Genomic DNA, 16925 nt, shown 5'->3' with positions numbered 1-16925 from the left:
ACTTCACTTAACAAAGGTTTATTCAGCACTTGCACATACAAGAGCATGGAGCAAACTGCCTCTGGCCAGAACACACAAGGTATATATACAGTTACACAACAGTCCAGTACACTGATTCTTGACATCTGTGGATACTTCTGGAGTATACTTGAACCGAATATAGAAATTAAAATATTCTCGGTATTCTTGCCGCGTCAGTTCTAGATAAAATCTCGAGCTTTCGACGATTACCTCCATCGTCATCGTCAGGAGCTGACTGTCTCTACTGCTGCTATGGTAGCCTCTATATAGCCCGAAGACGGCTTCTGATTGGTCGGATTCTGATTGGTCGGCGATTACGTGCTGCTGTCTCAGACGGTGTCACTGTGTGCGCCGGTGGCGCCACCGCTTCCGTTTAAACGTAAACCTTGGAAGGAACGTCTCTGCTGCTTCTCTGCATCAAGCGCTCGTTTCCACGCACAGCTCAGATGGTATCCGCTATCGCGGTTAAAGTTCTTTTGGCTCATTCTGATTTCAACAGCCTCCTTAATAACAGAATCCCAGTACGTGGAGGCATGGGACAGAATTTTAGTTTCATCGAACAATATTTTGTGTTTGTTCATGAGGCTGTGCTCCGCAATTGCCGATTTCTCAAGCTCTCTATTTTTAATGTGGCGTTGGTGTTCTGCACAGCGGTCGGAAACGGTACGAATAGTCTGACCTATATAATTGCTTCCACACTCACAGGGTATATTATAAACACCGGGGACCCTGAGGTCGAGATTGTCCTTAACAGGGCGCATCATCTCCTTAATTTTCTTAGGAGGACGAAAAATCGGTCTAATACCACGTCTACGCAGGTCTCTTCCTATTTTGCTGGAAATTGCGGAACAAAAAGGAAGAACCGCAATCGGTGTTTCATCCTGTGAGGTTGCAGCATTATCACCTTTCCTTCTTTTGGAGAACGCTGCCTTTATATCGCGTGCACTATAGCCGTTCTTTCGGAACACGTTCTTTAGGTGATTAATCTCGAACCTTAAGTGGTCCTCGTCAGAAACAGTTTTGGCTCTATATACCAACGTGTTCAAAACGGCTCTCTTCTGAGCAGGGTGATGGAAACTCTGTGCGTTAAGGTATAAATCGGTATGCGTCGGCTTACGGTATACAGAGTGGCCAAGACGCCCGTCCGTCTGTCGTTGTACTAAAACGTCTAAGAAAGGCAGTCTCCCTTCCTTCTCCATCTCGACAGCGAACTGGATGTTCGAATGGATGCTGTTCATGTGTTCAATGAATTCTTTAAGAGCTTCTTCGCCGTGTGGCCAGATCATAAATGTATCGTCAACGTAACGATAAAATAAGGACGGACGGAGGGGAGCCGAATTTAGTGCACGTTCTTCAAAATTCTCCATAAAAAAGTTAGCCAATGATGGAGACAACGGAGAGCCCATTGCCATACCGTCTGTCATTTCATAAAATTTATTACCATACAAGAAGTAGGTGGTCGTCATCACGTGCCGGAACAATTTTATAGTTTCAGGAGGAAAGAGATCCGCCAGCATTTTCAAAGTGTCCTCCACAGGAACTTTTGTGAACAGCGACAGAATTTTGAAGAACGTGCACTAAATTCGGCTCCCCTCCGTCCGTCCTTATTTTATCGTTACGTTGACGATACATTTATGATCTGGCCACACGGCGAAGAAGCTTTTAAAGAATTCATTGAACACATGAACAGCATCCATTCGAATCCGACCAATCAGAAGCCGTCTTCGGGCTATATAGAGGCTACCATAGCAGCAGTAGAGACAGTCAGCTCCTGACTATGACGATGGAGGTAATCGTCGAAAGCTCGAGATTTTATCTAGAACTGACGCGGCAAGAATACCAAGAATATTTTATACATAAGTGCCGCCGCGAAAAACTTCGTTCTCATAGAAATTAAAAGTTTACACTTCAGGTGAGTTTTGAACTCAAGACCCTTGATGAAACAGTCTAGTACTTCTTCTGTGACAATATATCCAGGAGAATGAACAAATTTCACTTAGGGCTACATCAGCCTACCCACACACACTAAGTACACAAGATAGTGCATCATAATAACTATGAATTTCCTCTCCACCTAGGGCATGATTCAGACATAAACCATAGACAATCCTAAGGGGCTGACAGCAATCACTTATCCTATACAGTTAACATAACTTTAGTCTTAAGGCCTTTCAATCCTCTACCTGCAAACTGATGAACAATAATGGTTCACTTTATTTTGTCAGCCTGATCATCTCACTCTACGAATAAGACTGAATTCACAGATTATAATGGTAATAAATATCACCTAGTACAACACGTGCTGTACAATAGTGGCAGACATTGTGGTATTTGCATCACTTTGTAATTCCAATGCCTCATTACTTGGCTCTCCCTCTCCCAATTCTAACCTTTGTTGCAGACCCCTGTTTTACATTTTCACTACATCTCCTCCTTTTCTCCTCTCTGCTGTTTCATTCTTTTTTCTTGCACTTTCAGGTTCTGTTGCTGTCTTTGTTCTTTTTGCCTCTGTCTTTCACTATGCACTATTACTTTTATACTTCATTCAAATTTAGTGATATATGGGCAGTCCTCTCTGCCACTTATACACACATCAAAAAAAGTTTTGCCTCACCCCGGTTACCAGAACTCCTGAAGACAGACATTGACTGTGGACATTGTATCACAGACACAGTCCCTTTGGCTGTTCATGGATGTCACTAAACCCACCCAGAGATGTAAACAACCATGTGTGAGCAGCACCTATTAGGCACAGGAGGTACGACAGCTGATCAGTTTCAGTCATTCCACCAGGAAGGAGGTACATGGTTCGTATTGTCTGCAGTTCAACCACGCCTAGATGGTCTACACCATTGTGCTATCGCATCTGCATTGTTATTTTGTGCCAGGAAGGGCTCTCAACAAGGGAAGTGTCCAGGAGTCTCAGAGTGAACCAAAGCGATGTTGTTCAGACATGGAGGAGATACAGAGAGGCAGGAACTGTCAATGACAAGCCTCGTTCAGGCTGCCCAAGGGCTAATACTGCAGTGAATGACTGCTACCTATGGATTATGGCTCAGAGGAACCCTGACAGCAACGCCACCATGTTCAATAATTTTCGTGCAGCCACAGGACATTGTATTATGACTCAAGCCTGTGCAATAGTTTGCGTGATGCGCAGCTTCACTCACGATATCCATGGCGAGGTCCATCTTTGCAACCACAATACCATGCAGCGTGGTACATATAGGCCCAACAACATGCTGAATGGACCAATCAAGATTGGCATCTTGTTCTCTTCACTGATGAGTGTTGCATATGCCTTCAACCAGACAATCGTCGGAGATGTGTTTGGAGGCAACCTGGTCAGGCTGAATGCCTTAGACACTCTGTCTAGCGAGTGTAGCAAGGTAGAGGTTCCCTGCTGTTTTGGGGTGGAATTATGTGGGGCTGACATACGCTGCTTGTGGTCATGGAAGACGCTGTAACGGCTGTACTATACATGAATGCCATTCTCCGACTGACAGTGCAACCATATCGGCAGCATATTGGCGAGGCATTTGTCTTTATGGATGACAATTCGCGTCCCCATCGTGCACATCTTGTGAATGATGTCCTTCAGGATAACGACATCGCTCGACCAAAGTGGTCAGCATATTCTCCAGACATGAACCCTATCAAACATGCCTGGGATAAATTGAAAAGGGCTGTTTATGGACGGCGTGACCCACCAACCACTCTGAGGGATCTACGCCAAATTGCCATTGAGGAGTGAGACATTCTGGACCAACAGTGCCTTAATGAACTTGTGGATAGTACGTCACAACGAATACAGACATGCATCAATGCAAGAGGGCGTGCTACTGGGTATTAGAGGTACCGGTGTGTACAACAATCTGGACCACCATCTCTGAAGGTCTCGCTGTATGGTGGTACAATGTGCAATGTGTGGTTTTCATGAGCAATAAAAAGGGCAGAAATGATGTTTATGTTGATCTCTATTCCAATTTTCTGTACAGGTTCCGGAACTTTCGGAACTGAAGTGATCCAAAACTTTTTTTGATGTGCGCACTTCTTGTTCTGTTTCATTGACAAGTTTTGTTTTGTAGAGTCCACACGTGGAACCTTTCTTTTCTATACTCCACATTTAGTTTATCCTTTTTTTTTTCAACTGTCATAGTCATTATTGTACTTTCTATTAAATATACTTATTGCTTTTGTGATTCTTTCATTTACTGAATATTACCTTTTCTAATTTTAAAACATGAAGGATCATTGGCTCCTAAAGCCTGTGAGTCAGCAGTCTTTCTTTGCATCTATCTGATTATTAGCTGCTATTGATAAGTACACTTACTGCTATACCTTAATTTTGTCATAGTTTATTTGGACAATATCTTGTTGATCACAAGTTACTTCATGTGTTTCATGGGTCCAAGTGACATTTAATTTTTTTTAATGTCAGTGATCATGTGCTATAAATATCTAGATGAGGATGTATCACCAATCACTGACCAAATGGGGCAATGAGTAGAAGACAAATACATAGAACAGTATGATTCCTAGCAAAGTTTTTAGATCTAGTCTGCCTGCATGTGCTACAGCCAAAGAGGAGTGAACACGGATCATGGCTGGAGCATATGATGAGGACATAGATAGCAGTTTTTTTTACTTGGCCCCCGACCAGAAGATTCTAGGAGCAGAAGCTTGTGATGAGCTCGTAGCACACTGGCTACAGAGACAAACATTGAATCCTTTTCTTGGAGCAGCCAGCTTATAGCTTATAAAAAAATGAACATGTAATGAATTAATGCCTCACAGAAGTGACACAAAACTTGATGGTGAGTTGTTAGATGGAACAGGTACAGCTTCTTTGCTCATTTTTGTAAGTAATATTGACACTCGTGCTCAACAATGCACACCGATCAACACTATATTCATAACAATTAGTTATTATCATGGCATCCAACACCATTACAAAGCTAAGGTTGGCAATAAGCAAAAACATTGTGGAGTAATATGAAGTCAGCTGACTTCCATTGATCACAGATGGGCCAAAGTGAGTTATCAGTAGATAGATAGATAGATAGATAGATAGAGAGAGAGAGAGAGAGAGAGAGAGAGAGAGAGAGAGAGGGAGGGAAGGGGGGGGGGGGAGTGGGAGATGGCCAGAGAGAGGATTATCAAAAGAGACAGTTCAGAAAAATCATGCAGGTATGGACCATGTAGTGGAAGCAGTTGGCACTTTCCCAAAGTCACAGTGTGCACAGTGGGGGAAATGCTCTGAAAATAGAACAGGCAGAGAATTTGGAATATGAGAATGAGATAAGGAAAGTGGGTGCCTGGAATACTATGGGAATGGGAGTGGAGATGTAGGTAGGTAGAGAAAAAATTATAGCAGAAATTAAGGTCATGTGTTTTATGGAAACTAAGGATGTCTTGGTAGTCCCATTTCCATAAAAGATGAAGAACAAGGGGCATGGAGATGACATCAGTTGTGATGTCAGTGTTGAGGACACAAATATTATGTTGGGTAACATGTTCTACAGCTCAATAGCTGAGATATGTAACGGGTTCTTGGGCACTGTTAGGTGCTGGCCATTCATCTGTGTAGTTCATTGCCATAACTGTATAGAACACTGGGCAAGTTGTCCAAGATGACCTCGGTTAATGACACAGCCAAGAGAGTGTGACACAGCCGAGTGAGCACTTGTCCACAGCCATGCAGATGTCATGCGTTTGCACTCACTTGCAAACAGGCCGCACACCCGCAGTGTGCGCATGCACTATGACTTCCCTTTGCAGCCAGAGTTGGGCAAAATTTATTTGAATGACACATAACAAATACTTGTAACAACTTGTATTCAATACCAAATAAAAATCGAAACATTATTCACTCACATGGATCAAAATATTTAACATCGTCTGTGAAGAAAATACATTACAAATAATATACAAGTTCAAAATACAATGAAACCTATCATTCCAATTTGTTGTCATATATTAAGCAATTTATGTATTTTTTTGTTGCTTTTAAATTAATTTTCAGAACTTGACATAAAAAAAAGTTCATCGGAAAGTTTATTTGACTTTCAATTTGCAATTGTGATACACTAAAGAAAACGCATTGTATGCATGCGAAGAGGATATCAGTGCATTGTATCTCCTAAAATCTTCTTTATTTCAGGATAATGATGGAAAATTTTCAAACCACAATATTCTCCAGCAAAAACTGGGAAACATTAACTGCACTGCAGTTTTTGGTGAATACCTTTTTTGTGATTCTACATTAGCTGTAATCCCTAAATAATGTTCAAAATAAAATTTCTTTTTACGTCATAACATCATTTCGATCTCAGGCCCTGATAGTCTTTGAGATTTTTTGGCCATTATTTGTCTGTAGTTTTTCTGAACCTCCCTCATGGACAGCAGAACAGCTAAACGATTTGTTTTTAAACCTTGATAAACGTTTTTGCCAACTTGCTACAGTATAATGAGCACTTTTATATACTCAAACTCAGTATCTCTCCCAAACTTTTTCAGTCTCAAAGATCTTGAGCTCCATTTTAGAGCCCATGTTTACGGGGGTTTTTATTTAAAATGATCATTCCTCTCGTATCCCTGAATACAGACCATTCCTCTTGGGATATCCTGTATAGGACACCAAAAAGAGTGGAGCAGCAGTCATCAGATGTCAATGAATCTGTTTGCCAAACTATAATGGAGAACTTACAATGTGACCTGCACAGACACCTGAGAATTCTACAAGTTAGAGATATGTCAGCTAAACATCTAAACATTAGATCACATTTCAAGTACCTTTTTTTTTGGGGGGGGGGGGGGGGGATGTACTTCAACAAATGAAGATGTTGGACAAGATGCAGAACAAGGGGGAGCAGCTGCTCTACTCAATTGCATTCCTGCTCAGATGTCGAGACAGTACTTTGATACCACATTTCACCAAGGTATCTCTCCACATAATGATTGCAGTGGCCATTTGCATCATAAATTGAGCCAGCTTGGCAGCTGGCAAGAGAGTGAATCCAATGTACTTGCCACTGCCTAGATTCCACCTCTAAAAAAAACTATTGGATATCCACCTCAGTTTGGCTTCAGCACTTTCTCCCACTTCAAGGGAGTGGGATGACACTGTCTTTGAGCAAAGGCAGACAGCACATGAGGAAATCTACAACTAAACAGGTGTCAAAGTAGAACATCTTGCAGCTTGATGAAAAATCCTGCAAGGGCCACCTAAGTGAATTGCACTCAACCTTACATGGAGAACGACCAAGAATGCAGCAATGTTGGTTCTCAGGGAAGGACTCAACTTCACCTAGACTCCAACATCACTACCAATTGTGAACATCATTCCACAGCATCCCATAGTCAGTAACATAAGAGCAGCAACATATGGCTTTGCTGAATGCTCAACTGCTCCCACGAGCCCATCTGTGAGAAATGCAAACATCACATCTGTAATTCCATTCATTTCCTACAACATCTACAAGAAATACACTTAGTGAATAGTGACCTGTTGTTGAGTTTCGACACTGTGTCCCTCTTCTTCAGGTTACCACTAGAGGACTCCATGGAGCTGGTAAGCAAGAAATTCAAAACCAATATGACAAGACTCTTCGAGTTTGTGCTAAATTCAACATATTTCCTGTTTGAAGAAAATTATTACTAAAAAAAGTAGGAGGATTAGGTTTAACAGCCCACTGACATTGAGTCACTAGAAATGAAACATAAGCACGGATGGTGTCAAGGATGGTGAAGGAAATCGGCTGTGCCATTTCAAAGAAACCATTCTGGCATTTGCCTGGAGCAATTTAGGGAAATCACAGATAACTTAAATCAGGATGGCCGGACATTGGTTTGAACCATTGCTCTGCCAAATGCGAGTCCTGTGTACTAACCACTGCTCCACATTGCTTGGTGAAATTAATATTAACAGATGTCATTGCCACGATGTACTCTGTTGCCAGTTGTGGTGAATTTGCGCAAGGAAGATTTCAAGGAGGAGCCAGCTTATTTTTACTCTTATATGGATGACACATTTGTCGTGTGATCTCGAAGATGAAGTGAATTTCTCGTCATCTCAACTCGCTTCACCCCAACAAACAGTTTATCATGGAGGTGGAAAAGAATGGTACCTTCCTGTTTCGTGACATCTTGGTGAAATGGAAACCAAATGACAAGCTGGGACACTATGTGTACAGAAAACCTACACACACTGGTCTGTATTTACATGCCTCCAGTAGTCAGCACAACTCGCAGCAAGAAGGCATTTCACACGTGCTTGTTCACAGCCTTCCAACTGAGCTGAAGCACCTGGTGATAACATTCTGAAGACATGGGTACAGTAGCAAGCAGAGAAGGCATGCATTTAGACAGGTTGTATCTAGGCAACAGCAAGAACAAAAAGCACAAATCACTAGTGTGAATCCCGTTTGTTGGCAATACCTGCAACAAAACTTGACAGAATCTTTGGTGACACAATGCTAAAATGTGCATTTCGTCCAACTCTGTAAGACCATGACACTACTAGATTCAGTAAAGAAGGATCTAGGCCTTCACAAACCAGAGGTCCACGAAATACTCTGCTAGTGTCAACAAGCAAAAACTGTGAAACTGTATGCATGGTAATAGAGAGGTGCCGTGAACATAAATTACGTCAGAGCCCCAAATCAGCCGTGGCCAATCACAGAAAAAAATTTGGCCATATCACAGATTATGATAAAAACAAGAGACTTCTGCATTCTTCCTCCTTCTGGGACTGCGTTATTAAAGAGGCCACTGGAATTAGGATCCAACATGGTCTAATTAACAAACATAGTGCTAAGTCTGGTGTGGAATCCTGCACTGAGACTAGAGAAAGAAAAGTGTTCCTGTACATTGTGATCTGCATATGACAGCAATGGCCTGGACAATAGAGATCACAGTTCGCAGCTGAACACCACTATCCTCACCATTGCCACCACCATAGCAATGCCTGCACAGATAGCAACAGGAGTGGAATGATGGAAGCAGTAATGGCCAATGTATACAGGATGCCAACAAGAGTGGAGCAGCAGTCATCTGGAACCACTTGAAGATGACAGTGACTCAGATTGCCAAAATATCATGAAGAGTTTATGATATGACCTGAGCAGACACCCAAGAATTGTACAAGCTAGAAATATGCCGGAAAAACATCAGATCGTAATGTCTTACTTTATATTTCCCAGTCTAAAATAATAGGTGTGCTCTATAATGTTACACTCCAAGATTCATATGCGACTATTGGCATCTTAAGCATACAGGAAACTGCACACACAAACACTGTATGACTTTGAAAGTCCATTCTTCACCATATTCTTACACCATAAAGAATAACAGAAAACAGTAACTAAATTCTGTAACTTCTTTGCAGTTTTCCTACATTGTTGTTCTTTAAGGTAAGTAGCAAGCTGTCTTTTCCTACATTGTTGAAATTGTGTCACTTGTGATATTATTGAATACTGAGTTATTGCAGACAATGTTTTAACTTTTCTTATATTCTACATCAACATAAACATAGGAACTACACAAAACACACAACTCTTCCATCAAATATAAATTTTTATGTAAGGTGAAGAAATAAAAGCTCAGTTTTTTACATTCTACCATTTTTTATGTAACCATGTGAAATGAAGTATTTGTTACAATCATAGCTACAAAAACAAAGGTTTTGTCCATGTACATTCATCCTGAAACCACTTCACAACTACACCAGCTTTTGTCTAGTTGTCGGGCTACCACTCTCTAGCAGAAGCCACATAAAAGTCTGCATCTAGATTCATTCTCACTAACTTACTCTTCTTCATCAGCTCCTACCTTAATCAAGGCATGCAGACGCTTGTCTTTGGTTGAGGCAAACTGTCCATGCAATAGAAAGTGACATGTTATGAATCATACTCTGAATGTAACAACACTATCCATTAGCAAATAATGAAAACAACTTGAAAAAATGAAGAGAAGAAGTTGCTCAACTTCACCTATTGTTCATAGTGCAATTATCCTTTTTAACTCAACAGGCAAACATTAAGTATGAAACAAATAATCTTGTTTGTTATTCTGACATATCTCCTCACATGAACACAAACTGTATTCATGTGTTAACAGTTGTTGGAATTAAACATTAAAAATATTTGTGTATTAGCATAACTCCGTTCATGCTTTAGGATAGTGCTTCAATAGACATTTAAACTAAAACGTAATACAATCATATCTCAATTATATTCAAACTTACCCAAAATCACACACAGAACTTGCTATACCATCTGTCTTACCAAAATTTCCAAATGCATCTTCTCTTTTCATATCCTTTTCACAACATTCTTCACTTCTGTTTAAATCTGTGCTATTAATTTAGATCTGAAATGAGTTGTCATATCGAGGAGAACATTGGGGTTGAAATAAAAAATTTATTACAAAAATGTTTCCACATTATAATTAAGAACAATGATCTGGCAAGCTGAAGTAGAAACATCTCATTTCTGTAACTTATAACTGGTCCTGCAAATGTACAGGGTATCCGGTGAGGGAGTCCCTGATCTCAAAATTAAAGTACCTCAAAAACTAAAATTGAACAGATGGCTAAAACAAACAGTATATTTATTGTTCAGGATTTTAGAAATAATTAGAAAAACTCTCAAACAGATATTGCTGTGTGCTATGCAGCTCGTACTGTATCAGTGTGCATATTTAAATTCACCATGTGCAAGCAGGCATGACAAATCATATCACAGTATTATCAAAATGTCCACCACTCGCAGTATGGAGTTGGTGCAAATGAACAATGAAATTTTCAATCACATCCTGTAGTGTCTCAATGGAAATGAATTCAGATGCTACACAGATTGCTGATTCAAGCTGATTCAGCTTGATGGGATGGTTTCTGTAAACAGTGTCTTTGAATGTGCCCACAAAAAGTAATCACAAGCCTCTGATCGGGCAAATAAGGAGGCCAATCCAACCCTGCACTAGTAAATTTGCAATAATCCAACACAATGACTGTATTTTCAAAGTACTCATCAAGAAAGTGAAGTGCCTGTTTGGTGTGATGTGGTTAGGCCACATTTTGCACGAACCACTCGGTGTCCCATCATTCCTCAAACACTAGCTGTATGGCACCAAATTGTTCCAAAATTGCAATGTAACATTTGCTAGTGATTGTTTCTTATATGAAAAAATGTCTAAAAATGAATCTGCTGTATACCACAGCCCAAACAGTAACTCTGGGAGAATACAGCAGTTTCGCTTAACACAAATGGGGATTTTCAGAACGTGAACATTATGGTCTAACACGGCATGGATTCCACAAGTCACTGGAAGTCCCCTGCAGAAATACTGAGCCATGCTGCCTCTACAGCCATCAATAATTGTGCAAGTGTTGCCAGTGCAGGATTTTGTGCACAAATTGACCTCTCGAGTACGTCCCATGTCAAGCAATCTGGATGACCAAATAGTTCGTTCGAATTGCCCACAATGTTCATCAAACTACACTACTGGCCATTAAAATTGCTACACCACGAAGATGACGTGCTACAGACACGAAATTTAACCAACAGGAAGAAGATGCTGTGATATGCAAATGATTAGCTTTTCAGAGCATTCAAACAAGGTTGGCGCCGGTGGCGACACCTACAATGTGCTGACATGAGGAAGGTTTCCAACTGATTTCTCATACACAAACAGCTGTTGACCGGCGTTGCCTGGTGAAACATTGTTTTGTGCCTCATGTAAGGAGGAGAAATGCGTACCATCACGTTTCTGACTTTGATAAAGGTCGGATTGTAGCCTATCGCAATTGCAGTTTACCGTATCGCGACACTGCTGCTCGCGTTGGTCGAGATCCGATGACTGTTAGAATATGGAATCGGTGGGTTCAGGAGGGTAATACGGAATGCCGTGCTGGATCCCAATGGCCTCGTATTACTAGCAGTCGAGATGACAGTCATCTTATCCGCATGACTGTAATGGATTGTGCAGCCACGTCTTGATCCCTGATCGTGCAGCTCGGAGACTATGGCTGCGGTTACCCTTGACACTGCATCACAGACAGGAGCGCCCACGATGGTGTAGCTACTCAACGACGAACCTGGTTGCACGAATGGCAAAACGTCATTTTTTCGGATGAATCCAGGTTCTGTTTACAGCATCATGATGGTCGCATCCGTGTTTGGCGACATCGCAGCGAACGCACATTGGAAGCGTGTATTTGCCATCGCCATACTGACGTATCACCCGGCGTGATGGTATGGGGTGCCACTGGTTACACGTCTCGGTCACCTGTTGTTCGCACTTTGAACAGTGGATGTTACATTTCAGATGTGTTACGACCTGTGGCTCTACCCTTCATTCGATCCCTGCGAAACCCTACATTTCAGCAGATAATGCACGACCGCATGTTGCAGTTCCTGTACGGGCCTTTCTGGATCCAGAAAATGTTTGACTGCTGCCCTGGCCAGCACATTCTCCAGACCTCTCACCAATTGAAAACTTCTGGTCAATGGTCGCCGAGCAACTGGCTCGTCACAATACGCCAGTCACTACTCTTGATGAACTGTGGTATCGTGTTGAAGCTGCATGGGCAGCTGTACCTGTACACGCTATCCAAGCTCTGTTGCCTCAATGCCCAGGCGAATCAAGGCCGTTATTACGGCCAGAGATGGTTGTTCTGGGTATTGATTTCTCAGGATCTATGCACCCAAATTGCATGAAAATGTAATCACATGTCAGTTCTAGTATAATATATTTGTCCAATGAATACTCGTTTATCATCTGCATTTCTTCTTGGTGTGGCACTTTCAATGGCCAGTAGTGTAATTGCAAACTACTGTGGCCCATGACATGGTGCATTCTCACTCATAAAAATTCCATCATTGTTTGGGAACATTAAGTCCATGAATGACTACAAATGGTCTCCAAATAGAGGAACATAATTATTTCCAGGCAATGATCGGTTTAGCTGGACAGAGCACCCAGCCCATTCCATGTAGCTCTTACCAATTGAAATCAAGACTCATCTGACCAGGCCATGGTTTTCCAGTCATCTAGAGTCCAACATACAAGGTCACGAGCCCAGGAGAGTCACTGCATGTGATGTCATGCTGTTAGCAAAGGGACTAGTGCCGGTCTTCTGCTGCCACAGCCCATTAAAACCAAATTCGCTGCTCTTTCCTAACTGATACATTAGTAGTATGTCCCACACTGATTTCTGTGGTTATTCCATGCAGTGTCAGTCATTAAGTGAAGACCATTGGCCACTACATTGTCCATGGTAAGAGGTAATACCTGAAATTTTGTATTCTTGGCACACTCTTTACACTGTGAATCTTGACTACTGAAATCCCTAATGATTTCCAAAATGGAACAACCCATGCATCTAGATCCAACCACCATTCTTCATTCAGAGTCTGTTAATTCCTGTTGTGTAGCCATAATCAAGTTGGTAATCTTTTCACATCAATCACCTGAGTACAAATGACAAGTCTGCCAATTCACTGCCCTTTTACAAGTATACCTTGTGTATGCATTACTACTCCCATCTGTATATGAGCATATCGCTATCCCATGACTTTGTCACCTCAGGATATATAATTTTGGCAGTTGCATTCCCAGTCAGACAATCATCCCTCATAATTTCAGTCTATAGCTCAATGAATAAAAGTATATTTTCTATCTTTTTGGACATTTGCAAATGCTGTGCATAACATGTATTGAAGTATGTCAACATTTACAAGTTACAGTTATGCATTCTACGAATCTGAACAGTATGTAGTCGAAAAATAATTTTCAGCATAATCATAATATTTGTATTTATGGGATTAGTGCTTCATTTCCATCTTTTTCATCCAGTCATTGACCAATTTCTTTCACTAACCAGTTTCTCCTACGGAACTGTTTCGATGGGTGTATGATCATGATGTAAACATAGCTCTTACAAAGTCAACTGCTATAAGATAATAATATGATTTGTGCATATTGTAACAATATATTGTGTTTCATTTAGTTTCCCCCTTTCAGCAGCCGAGTACACTGTCTGCATTTGCCAAAAAGGAAAGATCCTCCTTTCCTTCCCGTACGGTAAGTCTCCCCTGATCCATGGTTCTGGGTGACTTTCCCACAATGTATCCCCTTTTCTAGACTTCTCCAGTTCTTTCCCTTCATACCTCTTCCTTCTTTTTCGACCGTCCTGCCTGCAGAAGGAGCCACTGGCTCCAAAAGCTTGCCAATTACAACCATCTTTTAGGTGTGTTTTCTGCTGCCTTGGTGAGTATATTTTTTTATCCATCCAATTAAATAATTTTGTCAACACTTGATTGTTTTCATTATTATACAAGGGTTTAAGAAATATGCAAATTTTTGGAGCCAGTGGCACCTTCATTTGGCAGAAGGATTGAAGGTGGGAGGAAGAGTAGTGAAGGAAAAGAACTGATGGAGAGTTCGGGAAAGTTGCAAAGAACCCCAGGTCAGGGGAGACTTCCCACATGGGATGAGAAGGAAAGGCAGATTGTTGGAGACTACACTGGACGAGATTTGAAAAACTGGGATCTAAAAGGTGGCAGACAGGGTAATATGCAAGACAGAGATTAGTGCAAAATATCATGCGTTAGTTAGTAAGAGCAGAAAGCTAAGTGCATCGTACATGGTAGACAGGTGAGGTGGGGGAGCAGGGAAAAATAGACAGGTCAGAAAATAAAAGACATCAAAAAGTAAAAGGAAGTGAAGAAAGGAACAGTTACTGAGAAAAAATAATGAGACCAAAGAAGTTAACACAAATTAAGGCCAAGTGATTGGTGAGAAACGAGGACATGCTGTAATGCTAGTACTGTATCAATATTGCTGGATTGTACATCAAACAAGCTATCACAAAAATAATGACATAAAGAATATAATCTGACAACTACATAAAGTAATATGTCAGATAAGATGGTAACCAACCAGTATTACTACAATAACACCAACTGAATGTAACCAACAAGCAAATAGAAAGAAACAGAACATGCAAACAGAATATAACAGAACCACCAATACTGCATGGAGGGATATCAAAACTGTCAGACACAACATAATGATGGCAATTCAGCGAAAATAGGCCTGTTGTAAAATAAAAGCAACCAAACTTAGCAAAACACTTGGAATTATAATTACACAATGTTCTTGAAAGTCGTTTGCACAGTGGGCATAGAAAAATTTGATATTATTCTTGAATATTTCAATGCAGCTTCCCCTGAGTTTGAAACAAGAAATTCAAACATAATGGAAACATGGAGTGACAAATATTTCACACATATTAACACAGACTTCTGGCGTTGCCTTTTACCATCAGCATAAAAAAGTATAGATCTCCCTGCAGGTGTACAATTTATAAAATATCCACCTAAGAGTTTATGGCATATTAAAAGTGTGAAGCCACCCCCAGAAACTTCTTAAGAATTATTTAGTGCAAAAAATTTATAGTAAATATGTAAATGAATGAGAATATTTTATTAAGCATATATACATACCAAGATAAAATTTCTTTTGAATTTCTAAAATCATTGGAGTAAGTGGCAAGAAAATGGTTATTCAAGTTTGTTCATAGAATCTTTGAGTCTGGAGAAACATCATCATACTTTCGGAAAAATATCAAGCACACAATCCCCAATATAGCAAGGGCACATAACTGCAAGAACTACCACACAATCAGCTTTTTGGCTCAAACAATAAAGCTGCTGAAAAGAATACAATACAAATGAATGAAAACAAAAAATAAGGGTCTGCTAAATGATGATCAGTTTGTCTTTGGGGAAGGCAAGGGGACCAAGACAGGCAGCTCCGATGTGCTTGATAATGAAAGCACACCTTAAGAAAAATCAAGGCCCATTCAGTGAATTTTTTGAAGTAGAAAAAGCATTCAACAATCTAAAATGGTACAAGATGTTCCAAATTCTCAGGAAAATAGGTTCAACCTATACTGAAAGACAGGCAGTGTACTGTATATAGAAGAACCAAGAGGGAACAATAAGAATGGAAGACCAAAAATGAACCTCAACTGTTCAATCTATACACTGTAGAAGCACTGATGGTAATAACAAGCCTGGCGTGGGATTAAAATTCAGGATGAAAGGGTATCAATGATACAGTACGCTGATGGCATTGTTATTCTAAATGAAAGTGGGGAACAATTGCCAGACCTGTTGAATGGTATGAAGCCTAATGACCACACACTATGGATTGAGGGTAAGCCGAAGAAAGACAAAAGTAATATGGAGCAGTAGAAATGAGAATACCAACGATCTTAATCAAAACTGGGGACTACGAAGTAGACGACATTAAGGAACTCTGCTAGCCTTGAAGCACAGTAACACATGACAGATGAAGCAAGGAGGACATGAAAAGTAGCCTGCCACATACAAAGAGGGCATTCCTGCCAAATGAAGTCAACCAGTATCAAACATTGGCTTTAATTTGAGGAAGCCATTTCTGAGAATGTTATGTCTGGAGTGGAGCATTGTACTGAAGTAAATGATTGAGTGGGGAAAAAAAGGAAGAAAAGAGAACTGAGATGTAGTGCTATACAAGAATGCTGAAAATTGAGGTGGACTGATTAGGTAAAAAAAAAAGAGTAGGTTTTCCATGGAATTGGCAGGGAGAGGAACATACGAAAATATTTACAAGGAGAAGGGACACGATGATTGGAAAATTGTGAAGATATAACGGCAAAACTTACATGATACAAATAACTGAGGGAAAAAAATTCATACCTATTTGAAATAGTGTATGAAAATAACATTAACTTATATGTGAATATAAAACTACATACACATACATATAATTTATTGTACGAATCGTGTGTGTGTGTGTGTGTGTGTGTGTGTGAGTGTGTGCAGTAGTCACATGATTCAAAGAATAAGTATTTA

The 16925-nt window shown here is 40.5% G+C and overlaps 1 protein-coding gene across 1 annotated transcript in view; it reads right to left on the bottom strand.

Moving 5' to 3' along the window:
• LOC126484965 (dynein intermediate chain 2, ciliary) overlaps positions 1-16925 on the bottom strand; it is a 271700-nt gene that overhangs the window by 253746 nt on the left and 1029 nt on the right. The window lies entirely within an intron of this gene.

This window comes from Schistocerca serialis, chromosome 6 (assembly GCF_023864345.2).
Source record: "Schistocerca serialis cubense isolate TAMUIC-IGC-003099 chromosome 6, iqSchSeri2.2, whole genome shotgun sequence".
Lineage (NCBI taxonomy): Eukaryota > Metazoa > Arthropoda > Insecta > Orthoptera > Acrididae > Schistocerca > Schistocerca serialis.
Note: the sequence above shows the minus strand (reverse complement) of the source record. Positions and strands in the feature narration are given on the sequence as shown.